Raw genomic sequence first — 21,493 nt, 5'->3', positions numbered from 1 at the left:
CTCTCCATTTGATCTATACACCAAATTAGGCGAATTTAGATCTTTATTAACGATAGACATTTAAAATTTTCTTATGACTCCGAAACATTTATATGCTAGTTTCTAATATCGTAGTCGTACACTTAGAATCCTAAACACATAAGGTTTCCAGATCTAGTCGGCAACAGACCATAGATCCGAACAACTAATGGCATAGATGGTAAACATATAACATTTAGCACATAAAATCATTTTAGGCATCTCTCCTAAAAAATATACTAGTGCTCGTGTCTAAAATATAGTAGACACTCATCTCACGATCATCACTTAGCATTCTAAGTTTAAGTCTAGAAATCCTACAAATTCCTAGTTCGCTTAAACTAATGCTCTGATACTAACTGTGACATCCCATTTTTCTCGTCCAGAAAAGACCGATTTAGTTTATGCTTTTAAAATAAAATCAGAGTAATTTTCCAAAAGATGTTGCGGAATTTGTTCCCAAAACAAAATATAATAAAATTTTATCAAAACATTTCTTAAAGAAATATATTTTCATTATATAGCAAAACCTCGGGATGTAATGTTCCGATACAGACCAAAAGCATAAACAGTACATTATAAGCCTTATAACAGATATTTACATCTACTGGCCTATAATCCAAAAATCCATCTTCAACCTCCAAACTATGCTCTGGGTCCACTACCTGTGATATAAAAATATGAGTGGGTCAGGCTTAGGAGCCTGGTGAGCATATAGGGGTTTCAACCCACAAATAATAATAAATTTATTAATTTCATCAACCAATAATAAATTTATTAATTTCATCACAATAACCTTGATTACCCGTTCCCGTTATCCTCACTTTACATCCTTAAACACCTTTCATAAGGGACCTAGCCTAAGGATTTTCATTGGGGTGACAACACTGCTTTAGGGGATTCCTCAGCAATTTATGTCAAATAAGGCAACCATGTGGGGATGGAGTATACCATTGAACACTAAGTTCACAAACACCTACAGGTTGCGAGCCTGCTAACGTTCCACTGGACTGTCTAGAAAAGTCTGTGGTCATCATCTATACTCCGCTAGATGACTGAAACAATAACAATATTGAGGTCTCTCATCATATTAACACACATCAACTATTATATATACTCATGTTTTACCCAACATATTTGTAGATAAAAATACATATACAGTTTAAAACTTGTATAAAATATCCATTCAACAACCATCTCAAATAAACAAACAATATAATTACACATAGCACGTATTTTATAGAAAATACTTCATATCTATATGTAAGAAGAAAGTGACTACACACTCACTTATTAAGAAGAGGATTGGACAGTACTTCGACTTTAAAAATAATCTTCTCTAATGAAACCGTGGTATTTTCTCAAAAATCGGGCTTCTCGCGGACATAGTTTCGGCCTGAAAATATAATTTTCTCGGGAACTTAGGAGCGTCAGGACTTGCTTCGGGTGTCGGGGATAATACTGGGGCTTTGGAGGTTAAAAGAAGGCTAAATAGAGAGTTGGGAGTGAGAGAGAATTGCTTTTCTAAACAATAACCCGTAAGCCCTCGGTTACTATTTATAGTAACCGAAGTCAGCATTACGTTGGGCGTAAAAGACAAGTACGCGAGGCGTATTGCAATGCGAGACTCTACGCAGGGCGTAAGCCCTCGTACGCTGGGTGTAGGAGATGCGTGGCTACGGACGTGTCATTTTCGCATGATACGTGTTGATTGCAAAGGGAGGTCGACATGGCCAATTTCTAACCATGAACATGAGTACGCTGGGTGTACGAAGCGAAGTATGTTGGGCGTACTCTTCGGACCAGCCTCGAAGTTTGTGCCAAAAACTTCAAATATTCGTAACTTTCACATATGAACTCCATTTTGACTCTCTTTATATCCACGCGTAGCTCAGACTATGCTCTACAACTTTCGTTTAGACTCCGTCGACTAATTTTGATTTAATTTGTAAAGTTATATTTTTAACAGGCCGGGACAGAAAAAGTCCGTTAAAAATTCATAACTTCTTCATTCGACGTCCGTTTTCGTCTGTCTGTTTACCTTTGAACTAATATCGACGAGATCTTCGATTTTCGTTTTGAATGTTTCGGCTAAAAATCACTCAATCTAAATTTTGAGTTTTGGGTTGCATAATGTTAAGTCGAAACTTAGAAAAATCATAACTTTCTCATATGAAGTCAGATTTGGGCGTTCTTTTTATTAAAATTCTCGGTTTAACAAACACTATGACTTTCGTTTAGATCACTAAGGCTAAAAAGCATTTTATCGTAAATTCACTTTTTACGTCACACAGCGTTGTGTTGGTTCTGTCGTGAAACTTCGACATGTCATAACTTCTTCATTATAACTCGGATTTCAATATTCTTTATATCTCCGAAATAGTTGTTTCGACCACTACAACTTTATCCTTAGATATCGGCTTTATTTAATATTTATTTTTGAAGCTTATTTTTATCCTTAATTCATTAATCATAATAATTAAGCAAATAAACATATAATTCACATAATATTCACATAATTCCTCTTTAGTACTTCAAAATGAGTTACAAAGGTTGACTAGGACTATTTGTGACATCTCCATTTTCACGGCCAGAAAAGACCGATTTTGTTTATGCTTTTTTGAAAATCAGAGTAACATTTTAAATAAAAGTGTTGCGGAATTTGTCCCAAAACAAAATATGATAAAGATTTACCAAAAATATTTCCAAAGAAATTTATTTCATTAAAAGACTCAGGATGTCATGTTCGATACAAATCAAAAGCATAAATAATAAAATATAAGTCTTACTATATTATTTCATATCTACAGGCCTATATCCGTAATCCTTCATCCAAAACATCACATCTATGCTCGAGCGTCACTACCTGTAATACATAAAACTGAGTGTGTCAGGCTTGGGAGCCTGGTGAGCACATAGGGTTTACAACCCACAATAAATAAGTTGATTAATTTCATTAATCAACACTAACCCGATTACCCGTTCCCGTTATCCTCACTTTATGTCCCTAAAAACCTATCATAAGGGACCTAGCCTAAGGATCATCATCGGGATGGACACTACTACTAAGGGGTTCCTCAACAATAAATGTCTAAAGGCAACCATGAGTGGGATGGAGTACACCGTTGAACACATCGTTCACAAACACCTACAGGTTGCAAGCCTGCTAGTGTTCCACTGGACTGTCTAGAAGAGTCCGTGGTTGTCATCCATACTCTGCTAGATGACAGAATCAACAACAACAACATCGAGGCCTCTCATCCTTTTATCACACATCATCTATTAGATCTACCCATGTTTTACCAAACATTTTTGTAGATATAAAATATATATACAGTTTAAATTATTTAAAACATGTATAAAATCGTTCACCAAGCATAGATAACGAGTATACATATAATATGCACACACAACATGTAATTTATATAAAATACTTCATATCTATGTGTAAGCTGAAAGTGACTATGCACTCACCTGATTAGGTGGTGCTTGGTACTCGGACAACACTTCGTTATCTCAAAACAATTTTCTCTTGACAAAACCTAGTATCAATACCACTAGGGTTTAGTCTAACGTTAACCGCGACTAATTAATAGTCTAGCTATTATTATTATTATTATATAAGCATTAAACAACACTCTATATAACTCATAATAATAGCCCAAATAATTATTTTAAGGACCTAATAACATTACTATAATTATTTAAAAGCTATATTAAAAATTTCATAGGCGTAGCTCACTTCGAACCGAAAGACCCTTTTTTCTCGGGAATCCGGGAGCCTCGGGGCTTCCTTTTGGTGCTAGGGGTTTTACCTAGGGTTTAGGGAGGCTTAGGGGAGCTAGAGAGAGAAAGATATTAGAGAGACAGAAAGAGAATTGGTGTGAAAAAGATGGCAGTCTCGCAGCCCTTTTATAGGCTGAAGTTCGGACCAACGCTGGGCGTTCAGCAACACTACGCGGGGCGTAGTCTCGGATAAGGTCAGCATGTGGCAGGCTCCGGATGGTGCGACGTGGCTTAAGATGGGCCGAGGGAGGGCTTGCGTACGCAGCACGTTCGGAAGAGGATACGCTGGGAGTAATGTGAGGGCTACGTGGCGTGTTCTGAAGCGCATTTCTTCATCAGCGATGGGTGGCCCAGATGCTGCCACGTCACCAGCTCTTCACCAGACTTCGCAAATTCGACTACAAACTTTAAAAATTCGTAACTTTCGCGTACGAGCTCCATTTTTGACGTTCTTTATATCCACACGAAGGCGGGAGCGTACTCTACAACTTTTGTTTAGGCTCCATCGGCTAATTTTGAATTTATTTTAAAAGTTATATTTTTAACAGTCCGGGACAGGATTGGTCCGTTAAAAATTCATAACTTCTTCATCTGACGTCCGTTTTTATCTATCTTTTTATTGTTGCGCTACAAATAACGAAATCTTCGATTCTCGTTTAAGTTGTGTCAGCTAAAAACCGCTCGATCTAAAATTCGAGCTTCAGGCTGTACACTGCTAAGCTGAAACTTTGAAAAATCATAACTATCTCATACGAAGTCAAATTTTAGCGTTCTTTTTATCGATGCTCTCAGTTTAACGTATTCTACGACTTTCGTTTAGATCGCTAAGTCTAAAACTCACTCTATCATAAATTCACTATTTACGATTCCCGGTATCGTGCCGGTTGCATCGCAAAACTTCGACGGGTCATAACTTCTTCGTTATAACTCGGATTTCGGCATTCCTTATTGTTGGATTAGTGTCTAAGTCCATAACTATTTTGGTATGTACTTGACCCGATGGTGCATGGTCCTTTTGGGTTGCCTTCATCAAAGCAACTTGATAGGATGAATTATAGAGAGAAATGATTAAATATGATTTATTAATATATTATATTAAAGGAGAAATCATATTGTTTAATTAATATTAGTCAAGAATTAATAAGAATTAAGTTTGTGGCTAAAAGACATTAATTAAACTTAAGGGACTAGAACTGTCAATTGTGTGATAGTTGAATATTGGGCTAATGGACTCCATATTTTAGGGGTGGACGAATTCTGTGGAGAAACCCATTAGAAATCTTCCAAAGGCCTTTAAGAAAGGAGTACATGGGTTGCTTAGGGCCTAAGCATCCAAATTAGGGTTTCCTTGTTAGATAACCCTAATAGCCTCACTATTTAAGGACCCCTTGGGCACCAAAAACGTGGGCAACTGAATCCTTAGGGTTTCCACACGTTTTGGGCAGCCTCCTTCTCTTCTCTTCTTCATCCTCTTGCTCTTGGTGTTTGTGAACCATTAGAGGAGTGACATTTGTGACTCTAAGCTTTCTAAAGTCATTACAAAGAGGATTTGAGATTGTTATTACTACATGACAATCAAAGTATGATCTAAACCCTAATTCATATGTTGTATTGATTATCATATACTAGATCTACGGTTTAAAGTCTTGGATGAATTGCATGTACAATAGAGAAACCTAGATCCAAGCATTAGGGTTTGTATGAGCACATAGGATGTTCTTATGGCTAAAACCCATCATTTATATCTCCAGAATCCTTGTTTCGACCACTACAACTTTATGTAAAGATATCGAGTTTTCTCACACTTTAATTTTGACGCTTATTTTTATCCTTTATTTATTATACATTTATAAATAAGTAATGCACATAATTCACATAGTATTCAAATATATCATCTTTATTACTTCAAAAGAGTTACAATAGTTGACCTAGACTATTACATTGTCTAAAAATGCTTAGCCCCAAAACCCGGGTGTTACAATTCTCTCCCCTTTAGGATGATTCCGTCCCGGAATCATGCATCAACAAACAGATGTGGGTAGCGACTCATCATGTCACTTTCTGTTTCCCAAGTGAGATTTGGCCCATTCAAATGTTTCCATCAGACTAGCACTAAGTCGACCATATTGCGTCGTAGCTTTTTAGTCTTACGGTCAACAATTGCCTCAGGCTCTTCGATTATCCTCTTATTCCCATCCATTCTTAACTCTGAGATCAGGATTATGTCGGGAACTTCTCCCATGAAATTTCTCAAATAACACAGATGGAAGGTGTTATGAATACCATCTAGTTCTTTGGGTAATTCGAATTTGTAGGCTTGGTTCCCAATCTTCTGAAGAACTTTGAACGGTCCAATAAACCTTGGACTCAACTTTCCTCGTTTCCTGAATTTTATAAGTCCCTTCCATGGTGAGACTTTAAGCAAAACTGAATCCCCAACTTTGAAGGTCATCGGTCGTCTTTTCTTGTCAGCAAAGCTCTTGTGACGATGCTGAGCTGCTAACATCCTTTCACTGATTATCTTCAGTTTCTCAGCAGTCTCATGGACTATATCGGGGCGCATAAACTACTTCTCTCCGGCCTCAAGCCAACAAGACGGCATACGACACTTCTTTCCATACAAAGCTTGGTAGGGTGCCATCTTGATGCTCGATTGGAAACTATTATTGTAGGAAAATTCTTCCAGAGGTAAGCGCTCATCCTAGTTCCCTTGGAACTCGAGGGTACATGCTCTCAGCATATCTTCCAGTGTCTGAATCGTTCTTTCGCTCTGACCAACAGTTTACGGATGGTATGCCGTACTCAAACACAATTTTGTACCCAATTCCTCTTGTAGGCTTCTCCAAAATCTTGACGTGAAACGACTATCACGATCTGATACAATCGTTAGAGGAACACCATGAATTCATACAATTTCCTTCACGTAAGCATTTGCGAGCTTATCCATAGACAACTTCTCGTTGGCTGATATGAAGTGTGCAGTCTTAGTGAAACGATCCACGACCACCCAAATCATGTTGTGTTCGTTCTTCGTCCTGGGCAGTTTAGTCACTAAATCCATGGTGATGTCTGATGGGTTTTGGTCATAATATATCCTATGTGCTCATACAAACCCTAAAGCTCGGATCTAGGTTTCTCTATTGTACATACTTTGAATCCAAGACTTAGAACCCTAATACTAGCATATGGAAATCAGAATTCACATGTAAATAGGTTTAAGAACATACCTTGATTGTTATGTAGCAATAACAATCCAATTCCTCCTTGAATTGACCTTGGAAAGCAGAGAGTCACAAGTGTCACTCCTCTAATGGCTTACAAACACCATAAGCAAGTGGAGAAGGTATATAGAGAGAGGAGGGAGGTTAGAATTCGTATTTGGGACTTCTTGGGAAGGGATACCCGAATTCATAACCCTAGGGGTGTTTATATAGGTGTAGAGATAGGGTTTCAGTCATTATCCTTATCTAGTTGATTATCCATTAAGCAACCAATAAGATAATCCTTGAATCCTTATCATACTCGAATTCTAAGGCTTTCCAACCTTAAATTCGTTCACCATACTTATAAGATAATCCTTACCTTATTTTGTAACTATCACATAATTACAATTCAGCCCCTCAAGTTTAATTAATTACATTTGATCACAAAACTAATTCTTAATTAATTATTGACCAATATTAATTAAACAAATATGATTTCTCCTTCAATATATTATCCTTATAACATATTAATAAATCATATTATCCTCTCTTTCTATTTATTTCTCCAATCAAGTTGCTTTGGTGAAGGCAACCCAAAAGGACCATGCACCATCGGGTCAAGTACATACCAAAATAGTTATGGACTTAGACACTAATCCAACAGTCTCCCACTTGGATAAGTCTAATAACTATTCTGCGTATGACTTCGGATCTCGATCTGCAATCGTAGCTTTCCAAAGCCGCTGTCAACTCTGATCATATCAGATACGCGTGTCCTTAGATAAGGGATCACATATTCCTCCATTCTAGATATCATATGAGAAATGATTTCAAATCATTCTCTTTGTACTATGTCTCGATTCCCGATTTATGACGACTGACTAATTGAACAAATCAAATTAGCCCTAGCCCGGCCGAGCATTTACGTTTGTCATCACTAAACCATCGAGGGGCCCAAAGATATCGCTTTTATTCTACTTTGAATAAAAGGAACGGATAAACTTTGATACAATGCTCGCTTGTACTCACGCACCGAATCACACACAACAATATGTTTTATAACACCAAGTTACTGGTGCGTTTACATATTATCAATGTGCAACCGATTTGCAAGATACAACTCACACATCTCGGTTTCAAGAATATAAGATGTTATCGTCTCACCAATCACTCGTAATACAATTCATGGAGTGATCCAAGTGAGCGTGGGTCTAATCCAATGCTCAAATCACATTCATAAGCACTCATGAACGTTGCAGCAAACTCTTGCTTATGTTTAATACTCTTTTAGACAATCCACACACCAATTCACGACAGTCTTCATTCATATCTACTTCCAACATATGAACGACTGTGGCCCGTTCGAATAATTTGATTATTCTTAATAAACTCAATTATTCTGGAAGTCAAAACATGCAAATGTGAAACACAAGAATAATACTAATCCCATATGGCCTCAAACCTTTGAGTATAAATAAAACACCTTTTATTTATCACCATATTGATTACTCATTATTTGTCGTTTCGGGTAATCAACTTCTTACTTGAATTCCAACACTTGTCTCATGCTCCTAGCATGCACACAATGTTTACCTATGGTTCTTACTTTGTGAAATAGATCACATTGAACACATTTCCAATCATTCTCATTTCACAACTCCAAATCCTTTTCATAAGTGAAAGAATATCAAATTCTTGCTACTTATAGAATATGCTAGATTCTAACATTTTATGCAATGATCTCTTTTGTAATGTCACTGCACCAAAGTCACAAGGACTATTGCCAATGATATTACAAAGTCTTCTATCGGAGATTGTTACAAGACAATTCCATAGATGTGATGTCTCTCACTCAAAGTACTTTCTTTGAACATCCTTTTGCATAGAAGTTTCTAATCTAGTCATAGATTTCTCAATATTCAATTCCCAATATGGACACACTTCCATATGTTCCATATGACAACTCATTCTTAATAGAATCTTATCTATTCATAATGATGTCGATATGGTCCATCCAATATGGAAACATTTCCATATTTTCCAATACTATACTTCCAACTACTCACAAGTGACCAATCCTCGTCGAACTTTGGGTTGTCCTTTGATAGTTGTTTAATTGTTTTAGTCAAAACCAATTCTTGTCATTTTTCCCTCTAAATGCGCTAGACATTTGGAAAATTTTAGAATGGTCAAACATTAAAGCATTTGCAATCGATCTTATACCCGAAGCGTATGGGACACGACGCATAATGTTTTATTTGCTATGTTCTCAAAATTCGAATTGTGAAGAGGGATGCCGTAATCATAATCGAAATTTTAAGAACACACTATGTACCTTTGACTAAATTTATTAACATTTCTCAACCTAATCCTTTAGATTTGAAATGAAGCATAATATTCTCTCCCTTAATTATAGCAAAACAACCTTTCAACTCTTACAACTTTGCAAAGTATGACTCTTGTTTTCTATAATTAATATTGCTAATCTTGCAATACTTTCCTTAATAATCATACAATCATAACATTTATGCTCCCACTAGCTTCGACATGTATTCATAAACATCTTAACTTTCAGAAAACAATACTTATTGAATTTCTTAAGTTCATGTTTCTAATACTTAGTGCTTTGATAATCCTTTATCAATGCTTCTTGAACTTATACACCTTTGCCTTCGATAGTTCATATGTGTGTCTAAACAATTAAGACTAATTGCCAAACCTCACAATTCAAATTATGGAAAGGGATGCCGTAACCATAATTGAATTCGAGAATGCAATTTTACAATCACTATCTTCTTAAAATCTTTCTTAGTGAAAGCATTTCCTCACAATCATTTTCATGAAGGAGGAAATCTTATGACACTTAGATTTTAAACGGTGTAAATGTTCCTATCCATGTGAATTTGTCAAAACCAACGTTTACGACAAATTCAAACTCATATGGATCGAACTTTCTTAATCTTGATCTCTTGCCTCATGGTAGCACAGCTGCCCACCACGTCTTCCAAGTAGTTAAGCATCTCACCCTTTCAAATCAATGTACCTTTCATTGATTAAGGTGCCTTGCCTTTTATGCATTCAAGATGAGAACTCATAGAACTCATATGCATAATTAACTCAATTGGAATGGCACAGAAACAAAATAATGTCATCACGAAAGGTTGTAAGCCTTAACTCGTGTGCTAGTGATGATCGATAAGGTTTATTTGATTTGTTCTTGAAACCTTTCAAGACCATTAAGACTCCCACTGACTCCTTGACATATAAGATTCTCTTGTCAATAAACATTTCTTGACAAACAAATATTCAAGAGTTAGTGTAGTTTTTATCAAAACACTTCATAAATTGGTCCTAGTTGGTCTTTGTCTTATCCAAGACATCACAACTTTCCACATTTAATGAAAGTTTTAAACCTTCTTTATACTTTTTACTCAATGTCACAATCTTAACTTTAAGACTTGTTATTGGAACGAAGTATGATTGACTTATTGATTTAACCATTTTTTCAATTCTTGATTCCTCTTCTTAGACATACAATTGTACTAAGACTCACTTAGAGGATCAATTGAGATATGGTTCTTAGTCACTAAGACATATCATAAAGCATAAAAGCTACTCTCCCTTCTTCTTTGAATGGAGAAACTTTTATCTTTCTGCCTACTTGATTCTTCTTATTCGTTCTGCTATTGATCTAAACCCTTTAATCAATTCAGAATTACACTTAATCTTGTAAGTATAATCATATTTACTAAACCTTTAGTAAATCATGACGAATATCATTGTTACTCTTATGGTGGACTTTGATCAACACACAACTTTGTGTACTCGATCTCTTAGTCCTTCACTTGACACTTTGTCAATGAATTTGTCTAATTTCCAAATATGAAATTTCTCATTCATCGTGCATCCACGTTGCATGATTCCAAGTTTCTGTCCAATTGAAACTTGGGCGATGAGAAACTCTCCCTATTTGGTAAATTCTCAACTTTCCATAAATAACACAATAAGAACCAAATCCAGTTATTGCTAATAATAGAAACATTTTAACATCAATTTTTCATACACGCCATTGCGAGGATAAATAAACAAAATTTAAAATCAAAATTTATTTTATTGCGGAAAAATTTGTCCTTACAATGCAACTTATTGAAAAACTTATGCTAATACATCTTTCTTAGCAACTTAACTCTAAGTAGCAGCTCAAGAATCTAAACTTCGAGAAACGCGATCGAAATCCATTCCTTCACGGTTAGATTCTGCTCGCTTCTTTCCTTAAGCTCCCTTTCTTTTCTTTGATCCTCCAAAACATCAATTGTAATCTTATTACATTATGTATTAAGAATCTAGAATAGAAGCTTAAAAGAGTTAGTAAATGGATTTTACCTATATTAGAGCCATACGTTTCGACTCTCCCATCTCTTAGATCTCTTAGGTAAATGGGGCAGCTTCGTCTCCAATGCCCCTTCTCTTGGCAATAAAAGCAAATTGACTCTTTTAGAACAACACATGGAACTACTTCAGACATCGCCTTTCTCTTATGATCAAACTTTTCGATCATAGCATGTCTTTCGTTGCCATTGTCTATATCCATAGAGGTCTCGAAGGCAGATTCACCAATCAACTTTGCTTTCCTATTGCGCCAAATCATTGCCGATTCAGCAGCAATAGGCATATAGGTGAGATCTATAAGGGTCGCGTCGTAGTTCATCATATAGTACTCTCTTACGAACTCACTATATGAGTTGGGAAGTGACTGAAGAACCCAATCAACAGCCATTTCCTCACAGATAACGGATCCCAACATTCTTAACCTATCAATGTGTGACTTCATCCCTAGGACGTGTGCACACACGGACTTTCCTTGTTTATGTTTAATTGCCAAAAGGGCTTGAGTGATCTTGAACTTTTCAAGCCTTTGAACTTGTGGGTTAGGGAGAATAATTGGAGGAGGTAGAGGAAGTGAAGCATGATTTCTTGTTCCTCGATCGAATCGTGGAATATCATCTTCATGTGGAATGCTTGTTCCACGGGATTTGAGAAGACCATAGTTGTCGAACTTTGACATCTACAAAACGGGAGAAAAATGAATTCAAGTTAGTTGATAGATTGAGTCCTTGGTAGATCACCCAAATGAAATTCCAAGGCTAGGACCCAACACAATACGCTACAACCTAGAAAAGGGATGCCGTAATCTAGTTGCAGAATATTTGAAGGTAAGTGAATGACGATTCACTAATTTCCACCATGAAAACGAAAAATAAATTTAAGTTTTAAATCTATGAAAACTCCTAGATCCTTTGAGATACATTGAACTTTCAATGACATGTTTATATCTCGATATGCCCCTCTTGTTTGTGACTGGGATGCCGAGGATCACAAAGCGGGTGTGAATAACCATGCAAACTTACATGGTGCCCTCACATGTTACAGTCACCTATTCGATGTGCCGGTAAACCACACACGCTCCACCGAACCATGACAAACATTGAGTCACCCTTTGCTACCTTTGCTTAGACCCATTTAGTGTGCCGGTTAACCACACACGCTCCACTAACGTCTTCGCAAGGGCACAAAGTGTAATTTCATGGAATTGCATCAATTCACTTTTGCCTAAGTAACTAAGATTGGGAATTTCGAAAAACATTTAGTTACTTTAGTAATTCATTATACTTATAATGGAAGGTTTCGTCCTATCCTACCCGTTCGGCTAACGACCCTCCATTAGTCAAGAGTGCGGTGGGTAAGAGTGGATACCCATTCAATCGCCATTTTATAGGCAATTTCCTTAAACACCCCTTATAGACTAGCTTCGTGAATGAGGCCTACTAACGGTAAGACTGACCTTTAGTTATACATATATATAATGTTAGACTTTTAATGTTATATATAGTATAGGGTGTATTTTATAACTTTTAAAATACTATGTGGTTAACTATAACAATTACACTTTTAATTAAGTGGTTAACCTAAACTTTTATGGATTTATTAAATCTCTTTTAATTATACACCTTAATTAATTAATAAAACCATAAGGGTGTGATGTGAACTCTTTCAAAACAATACTAGAGTTTTAGAATTTAACATTCCTAATTAAACTTTTAATCATCTTTTAAATTCCAAAACTTGAGGGCAAGTTTTGAAACATTTCAACACATTAGGGTTTAGAATTTAAATATGCATCAAAATTAAACTATTTAATCAAAATTTAAATTCCAAAACTTGAGGTCAAGTTTTGAAACCTTTTTCAAAACATTAGGGTTTCAACTATTTAAATTTCAAAACAACAAAACTTTTTGGGGTTCAAATTTAAACTATAAAACCTAAAGGGCCAATTATGAAACTTTTCACAACAACAAGGATCAAATAACAAATAATTCAAATTAACATTTAATCACATAATTATCCATATTTGATGATTTCTTGCAAAATAATTTATCAATTTACTTAAAATAATTAATCAAGTATCTTATAAGGAAACAATTATCCTATTAATTGATAAATATCTTCAATTAGATTAAAATTATAGTCAAATATATCATATAATCGGATTAATATTAATCTAACATGATAAGGTAATTATCCCAATGCAAAAACAGCAAGAAATCCCGAGATAAGCACTGTCTGACGCACCGACTCGCCGAGTCACCCTCTGGAACTCGCCGAGTAGGGCTGACTCGCCGAGTCCAAGAGTGACTCGCCGAGTCAGATCGAACAGTGAGGCCAAAACACGATTTTCAGTTACATCAAGCATTAATACAATAGAGACCAATCATGGCTCTGATACCACTGATGGGTTTTGGTCATAATATATCCTATGTGCTCATACAAACCCTAAAGCTCGGATCTAGGTTTCTCTATTGTACATACTTTGAATCCAAGACTTAGAACCCTAATACTAGCATATGGAAATCAGAATTCACATGTAAATAGGTTTAAGAACATACCTTGATTGTTATGTAGCAATAACAATCCAATTCCTCCTTGAATTGACCTTGGAAAGCAGAGAGTCACAAGTGTCACTCCTCTAATGGCTTACAAACACCATAAGCAAGTGGAGAAGGTATATAGAGAGAGGAGGGAGGTTAGAATTCGTATTTGGGACTTCTTGGGAAGGGATACCCGAATTCATAACCCTAGGGGTGTTTATATAGGTGTAGAGATAGGGTTTCAGTCATTATCCTTATCTAGTTGATTATCCATTAAGCAACCAATAAGATAATCCTTGAATCCTTATCATACTCGAATTCTAAGGCTTTCCAACCTTAAATTCGTTCACCATACTTATAAGATAATCCTTACCTTATTTTGTAACTATCACATAATTACAATTCAGCCCCTCAAGTTTAATTAATTACATTTGATCACAAAACTAATTCTTAATTAATTATTGACCAATATTAATTAAACAAATATGATTTCTCCTTCAATATATTATCCTTATAACATATTAATAAATCATATTATCCTCTCTTTCTATTTATTTCTCCAATCAAGTTGCTTTGGTGAAGGCAACCCAAAAGGACCATGCACCATCGGGTCAAGTACATACCAAAATAGTTATGGACTTAGACACTAATCCAACAATGTCTTCCCATTTACCCATGGGTACAGGTAAAGGTTCTAAACTCCCATATGGTTTCTGATGTTGTGCTTTAACTCTCGCACATGTCACACACTTGGCCACATACTTCGCAACATCGAGCTTCATCGTCGGCCACCAGTAGTAGGGTTTTAGGTCCCTATACATTTTAGTGCTACCGGGATGAATCGTGTACATGGTCTTGTGCGCTTTTTCCATCAGAAGGTCTCTTATTCCTCCCGTATTAGGTACCCAAATCCGATCTTGGAATACCTTCAGTCCTTGACGGTTTGTACCGAATACCAACGTCTTTCCCAAACGTTCTTCTTTTCGGTCATTCTTTTCTGAAGCTTCTTCTTGAGCTTTCCTGATGCTTACCACAATCGTCGAGATGACTTCAATTCTCAACGCTCATGGCCTTTTCCTTTCAAGATTGACTTTTCGACTGAGAGCATCAGCGAGAACGTTTGCTTTACTGGGTGGTAAAGTATCTTACAATCGTAGTCCTTGAGTAATTCCAACCAGCGTCGTTGGCTCATATTCAATTCCTTCTGATTGAAGAGATAATGGAGACTCTTATGATCAGTGAAAAGTTTGCACTTCATGCCATAGAGGTAATGCCTCCATATCTTTAAGGAAAATACTACCACTGCCAACTCCAGATCATGAGTGGGGTAGTTCTTTTCGTGCTCCTTCAATTTTCGAGATGCGTATGCTATCAACTTTTCTCTTTGGGCCAGAACACAATCTAACCCGACTCCCGACACATCGCTATACACCGGGAAGTTTTCAACTCCATCGGGTAGAGAAAGAATCGGTGCTTCGCATAACTTCTTCTTTAGCTTCTCGAATGTCTCTTTGTGTTTCTTGCTCCATGTATATGTGGCTCCTTTGTGGGTCAACGCTGTCAATGGAGCAGCTATCGAAGAAAAGCGTTGGATAAATTGTCGGTAATATCCGGCTAATCCTAGAAAGCTTCGAATCTCTGTGGGACTCTTTGGACTTTCCCACTTCAATACAGCTTCGATTTTTGTTGGGTCAACCATTATTCCTTCCTGGTTAACCACATGACCAAAGAATTGGACTTCTCGGATCCAAAAATCACACTTAGAGAACTTTGCATATAGCTTCTCCTTCTTCAGCACTTCTAATACTTCTTGTAGATGCTCGCCATGCTCTTCCTGGCTTCTTGAGTATATCAGAATGTAGTCTATGAACACTATCACGGATTTATCGAGGAATGGTTTACAAACCCTATTCATCAAATCTATGAACGTTGCTGGTGCATTGGTTAGTCCGAATGACATAACCAAGAACTCGTAGTGTCCATATCTTGTTCTGAATGCAGTCTTCTCAATATCCTGCTCTCTTACCTTTAGCTGATGATATCCTGACCTGAGATCGATCTTTGAGAAATAGCTCGAGCCTTGCAGCTGATCGAATAGGTCATCATTCCTTGGAAATGGATACTTGTTCTTCACTGTTGCCTTTTTCATCTCTCGGTAGTCTATACACATTCTCATGCTTTCGTCCTTTTTCTTCACGAATAACACCAGAGCTCCCCAGGGTGATGAACTAGGTCGAACGAAACCATTGTCCAACAAATCCTGAAGTTGCGTCATGAACTCCTTCATCTCCGCCGGTGCTAGTCGGTATGGTGCTTTTGCTATTGGTTTCGTCCCTGGTAACAAGTCTATTCGAAGCTCTACTTCTCTATCAGGTGGTAATCCGGGAAGATCTTCGGGAAAGACTTCCGGATAATCACACACGACCGGTATATTTTGCACCTCCTTCTTTTCCTTCTTAGCATCGATCACAAATGCCATATATGATGCACATCCTTTGGACAAACATTTTCTGGATTTCATTAGGGAGATAATTCTAGAATTTACTCTATGTTTGTCCCCGTACACCATGAATGACTCTTTTCTGGGTGGGTTTACTCTTACTATCTTCTTTCGGCATAATATCTTGGCATCGTTGGCACTAAGCCAATCCATTCCCAAAACAATGTCGAAACTGTTTAACTCTATGGGTAATAGCTCCTCGTGGAATTCGTTTCCGTTTAGGTCGATGACGATGTTCCTAATACGATCACTAACAGGTATGAACTTGCCACTGGCAACTTCTACAACTAAGGCATTATCAAGTTTTTCTACAGGCAATGTTAGTTTCCCACCAAAATTATGTGACACAAAGGAGTAGTTTGCTCCGGAATCAAACAGTATATTGGCAGACAAACCATTTACAAGAAAGATACCTGAAGTGATGTTTGTTGCCTCCTTCGCAGCCTCGAGCGTCATTTGGAAGGCTCTTCCCTTCGGCTTCGGTGGAATGTTGGGTCTTCGTACCTCCTTCTTCTTCGGGTAGTCCCTCGAAATGTGCCCTTCCTCATTGCACTTGTAACAGGCCTTCTTAGTGAACGTGCACTCGTTGGCATAGTGCCCAGGCTTTCCACACTTGAAACACATGACCCCTCCGTCACATTTTCCTTGGTGCTTCTTCTTGCATTTTTCGCACCATTTTGCTTCAGCTCCTCTTCCTTTCGAACCAAACTTCGAGAATTTACTCTTCTTGCCAGACCTCAAGGATCCATCAAATTTCCTTTTCTCTCCATCCTCCGCTCTCTCCATACCCTTTTCTTGTATCTGGGTTTCCACATTCTTAGCAGCCCAGATGGCGGCTTTCATAGTGGTTGTTTGCTTCACCATTGGACCGAAGTCCGCTGGTAATCCGAGGGCAAACTTGTTAACCTTGGAGAGTTCAGTTGGGACGAGGTGAGGAACAAGCTTCATTTTCTCTGTAAAGCTCGCAGCGTATTCAGTAATGCTCATTCTTCCCTTCTTCAGATTCTGGAACTCGTTGTTGATCTCCAGAAGATCCTGCCCAGAGCAGTATTGCATCTTTAACTGCACCAGAAAATCCTCCCACGACATCTTGCTTGCTTCACCTTTGGGCATTGAATCAGCTAGTACCTTCCACCAGCTTAGTACTCCAGATTTCAATAGAGGAACCACGAGAGCAGTCTTCTGCCTGTTGCTACACTCACAACTCTCAAACATCGTCTCCATCTTGGAGATCCATTTCATGACTTCCACCGGCGTCGGGCTTCCAGGTAGACACGGTGGTTTGGATGCCATGAAATCCTTGTATTTGCATCCACGCCCGTCATTTCCTCCATCCTGGTGGTTTCGCCTAACTATTGGTGGGTTGGCTTGACCAACAGTCCCACTGTAGTTTCCTCCTTCTGACTGCCCATCATTCAGCTCGGGCTATTCAATTGGTACCGCAAGTTCTTCTCGGTTCTGTTGAAGTAAACGCCTTGTTTCCTCCATTTAGCGATCCAACATCATCTGGATCGTCGCTTGCACTCCGGCCATCGTCATTGGCTTAAGTGTCCCTTCTACAATAACAAGTATTTGTTGTATCACTGGAGGTTGAGGGGGTTGATTCTTATTTCCATTTGTGTTTACGTTTCCACTACGCGTCCTTGCCATCTTGATCTATACACCGAATAAGGTGAATTTAGATCTTTATTTAGGATTGACGCTTAAATCATCCTTATCACTTCGAAACATTTACATGTTAGTTCTAATATCTTAGTCGTACGCTTAGAATCCTAAACACATAAGGTTTACAGATCCGGTCGGTAACAGACCATAGATCCGAACAAATAACAACATATAAGGCATAAATCATTTAGCACATAAAGCATATTAGGCATACTTTCCTAAATAAGCTAGTGGTCACATCTCACAATCATCGCTTAACATTCTAAGTTTAAGTTTAGAAATCCTACAAATTCCTAGTTCGCTTAAACTAATGCTCTGATACCAACTGTGACCTCCACATTTTCACGGCCAGAAAAGACCGATTTTGTTTATGCTTGTTTGAAAATCAGAGTAACATTTTAAATAAAATTGTTGCGGAATTTGTCCCATAACAAAATATGATAAAGATTTATCAAACGCATTTCCAAAGAAATGTATTTCATTAAAAGAATCGGGATGTCATGTTCGATACAGATCAAAAGCATAAACAGTACAACATAAGCCTTACTACATTATTTCGTATAGGCTAATTTTGACTTTATTTTAAAAGTTATATTTTTAACAGGCCAGGACATGATTAGTCCGTTAAAAATTCATAACTTCTTCATCCGACGTCCGTTTTCGTTTGTCTTTTTATCGTTGCACTACAAATAACGAAATCTTCGATTCTTGTTTAGGTTTTGTCGGCTAAAAACAGTTCGATGTAATATTCGAACTTCGGGCTGTACACTGTTAAGCCAAAACTTCGAAAAATCATAACTATCTCATACGAAGTCAGATTAGGGCGTTATTTTTATGGACGCTCTCAGTTTAACGTATTCTACGACTTTCGTGTAGATCGCTAAGGCTAAAACTCGCTCTATCGTAAATTCACTATTTACGCTTCCCGGTATCGTGTCGGTTTCGTCGCGAAACTTCGACGGGTCATAACTTCTTCGTTATAACTCGGATTTCATCGTTCTTTATATCTCCGGAATCCTTGTTTCGACCACTAAAACTTTATGTAAAGATATCTAGTTTATGTCACATTTGAATTTTGACGCTTATTTTTATCCTTTATTTATTATACATTTATAAATAAGTAATACACATAATTCACATAGTATTCAAATATATCAGTTTTATTACTTCAAAAGAGCTACAATAGTTGACCTAGACTATTACATTGTCTAAAAATGCTTAGCCCCGAAACCCGGGCGTTACACTATTACATCATCATTAATGCTTTAGCCTAGAAACAGTGGTGTTACACCGAAACACTTAAATATGTCAAACAAAACATTCCTAACCATATCGTGCCTGCATTTGAACTTCGGGAGTTCTTTATAATGAACTGCATGCTCTCCAAAAGAGTCCAAACATGCCTTGCAGCACACCATACATATCTCATCAGTTGAAAATATTAGGATAATGAGTCGATATTTGAGGATAGTATGATACACCACAGGAGACATATATTGGTCAAGCTCATCTATAGGGATAGTTAGAAGAAAATCTTGAGCATGTATTGCACGTAAACACTGAAAAACTACTTTAATGTTGAGTCGTCATATTGAGATTCACTTCCATATTTTGGTCAATTTTACTAAAAAGAGCACTGACCAGTGTATTCTAGGATTTAGGGGGGGTGTCTTTAGTAGTAAAAATGCTAAGGTCAATGCCCGAAAGCTTGTTATGAAGAGAAGTCAAGACACAAACATAATCAGAATCTATACCATATATGTCGTTATCTTGTAAGATGTGATCTTGCAATACCCAAGATTGGGCCATTGAGGCAACAAAAGCATATGAGTTAGCATCTACTGCTGAGTATAAACTCAAACCACCAAATCTAATAAGTAGGGAAGCAATTCGTCACTATATATCGCCAAAGAAAGGGCCGCCACAAACCACAATGTCCTCAATTGCCTCGCGCAACCCATTGTCAAAAAACAACGTCGCCTCCTCCATGTGTACGGGTTGACACATCCTCAGCCCAAAGAAAAGTTTAGTAATATCCATACAAGAACGAAATAAAAGGAGCTCACTCTGGGAGTCAGACAATGGACACAATATTCTCCACTTTTACAGCTGAAACACTAATCTCCAATAAGTTATTTTTTGCAAATTTACTTTCGTCTCAAAAGCTAATAAAAGTTGACACGTCCATACTAAGTTTCTAGCATTTTCTATGGTCCAAAATCTAAGAATAACATCATCCGCAAAAGAAATGTGAAATATAGAAGTCTAACATTACCAATTTCAACACCCTAAAAAACACCATTAATTAGGAATATTGTTTGTCATGGCTACATTGTAAGATAATAAGGATAAAATAGTCTTGGAAATTCTGAGAATTGTGATTTCACTATCAAATCAAAGTATTGGGTGGTACTCCCTAATCTTTGATTGGATAAGACTCAGAAGAGAAAAGAACAGAGAATGAGTATATGAATTTTCGTAAGTAACAGAAAAAACTGACCAAAATCGGTTAAATACCTTCTTTGTCTGAAAACTGTCAAAACTGTCATAAAACAGTTTGGCAACAGTCAACAAGCTCGATCCCATCCAGGGGCTCTGCCCCTTGGACCCCGCCAGGGGCTGCCGCCCCTTGGACCCCGCTTCCAGGGGCGCTGCCCCTGGACCCCCGTTCGTTTAGGGGCTTCGCCCCTAAATGATAGTCTACTTTCAATCTTGAATAAACTTAAACAAGTGTGCACTCCACACCTTCCTTACTTGTTTAATATTTATCAAGAACACTTTTGGTCAACAAAAGTAATCCCATTACACTTAAATCACATTAGTGAAACAAATCACCAACATACATGAAGCTCAAAGTGGACCCCTTTGCATAAATCACATTTTATAGGAAATTCTATAATGGGGAAATTGTTTAATAAAATAGAAGATGTGTTTGATTTCAAACAATCCATTACGCAAGTACACTACTTATTGCCAAAACCCATACTACATAACATATCGTCCAAATAACATCATTCCAAGGAATCATACTCCTCCTCAAAGTGTACTTTAAACACCAAAGCTTCTTTTTCTCAACATTATCACAATTGAATACTTATAACATTAAAGGTCCACCAAGAACTTGACGTCTTTTGATAAAAGACGCCTGCTTACCACGAATAACATCTCTGATAACTACAAACAAATATTTTCCAACAAATTTAAAATAATCGTGTATAATAGTGTAAAGGCTAATAGACCGAAAATCATTGACACACAACATGTCTTTAACTTTAGGGACTAATGCAATGATAGAGAAATTGCCAACTTCAGAAATAAAAAAGGATTTTGAAATACAATACAATATTGAAAATATCAGCTTTTACCATGTCCCAAGAGGGAGTACGGTTATATAT

The sequence above is a fragment of the Lactuca sativa genome, chromosome 8 (assembly GCF_002870075.4).
Source record: "Lactuca sativa cultivar Salinas chromosome 8, Lsat_Salinas_v11, whole genome shotgun sequence".
Classification (NCBI taxonomy): Eukaryota; Viridiplantae; Streptophyta; class Magnoliopsida; order Asterales; family Asteraceae; genus Lactuca; species Lactuca sativa.
This window is presented reverse-complemented; position numbering follows the sequence as displayed.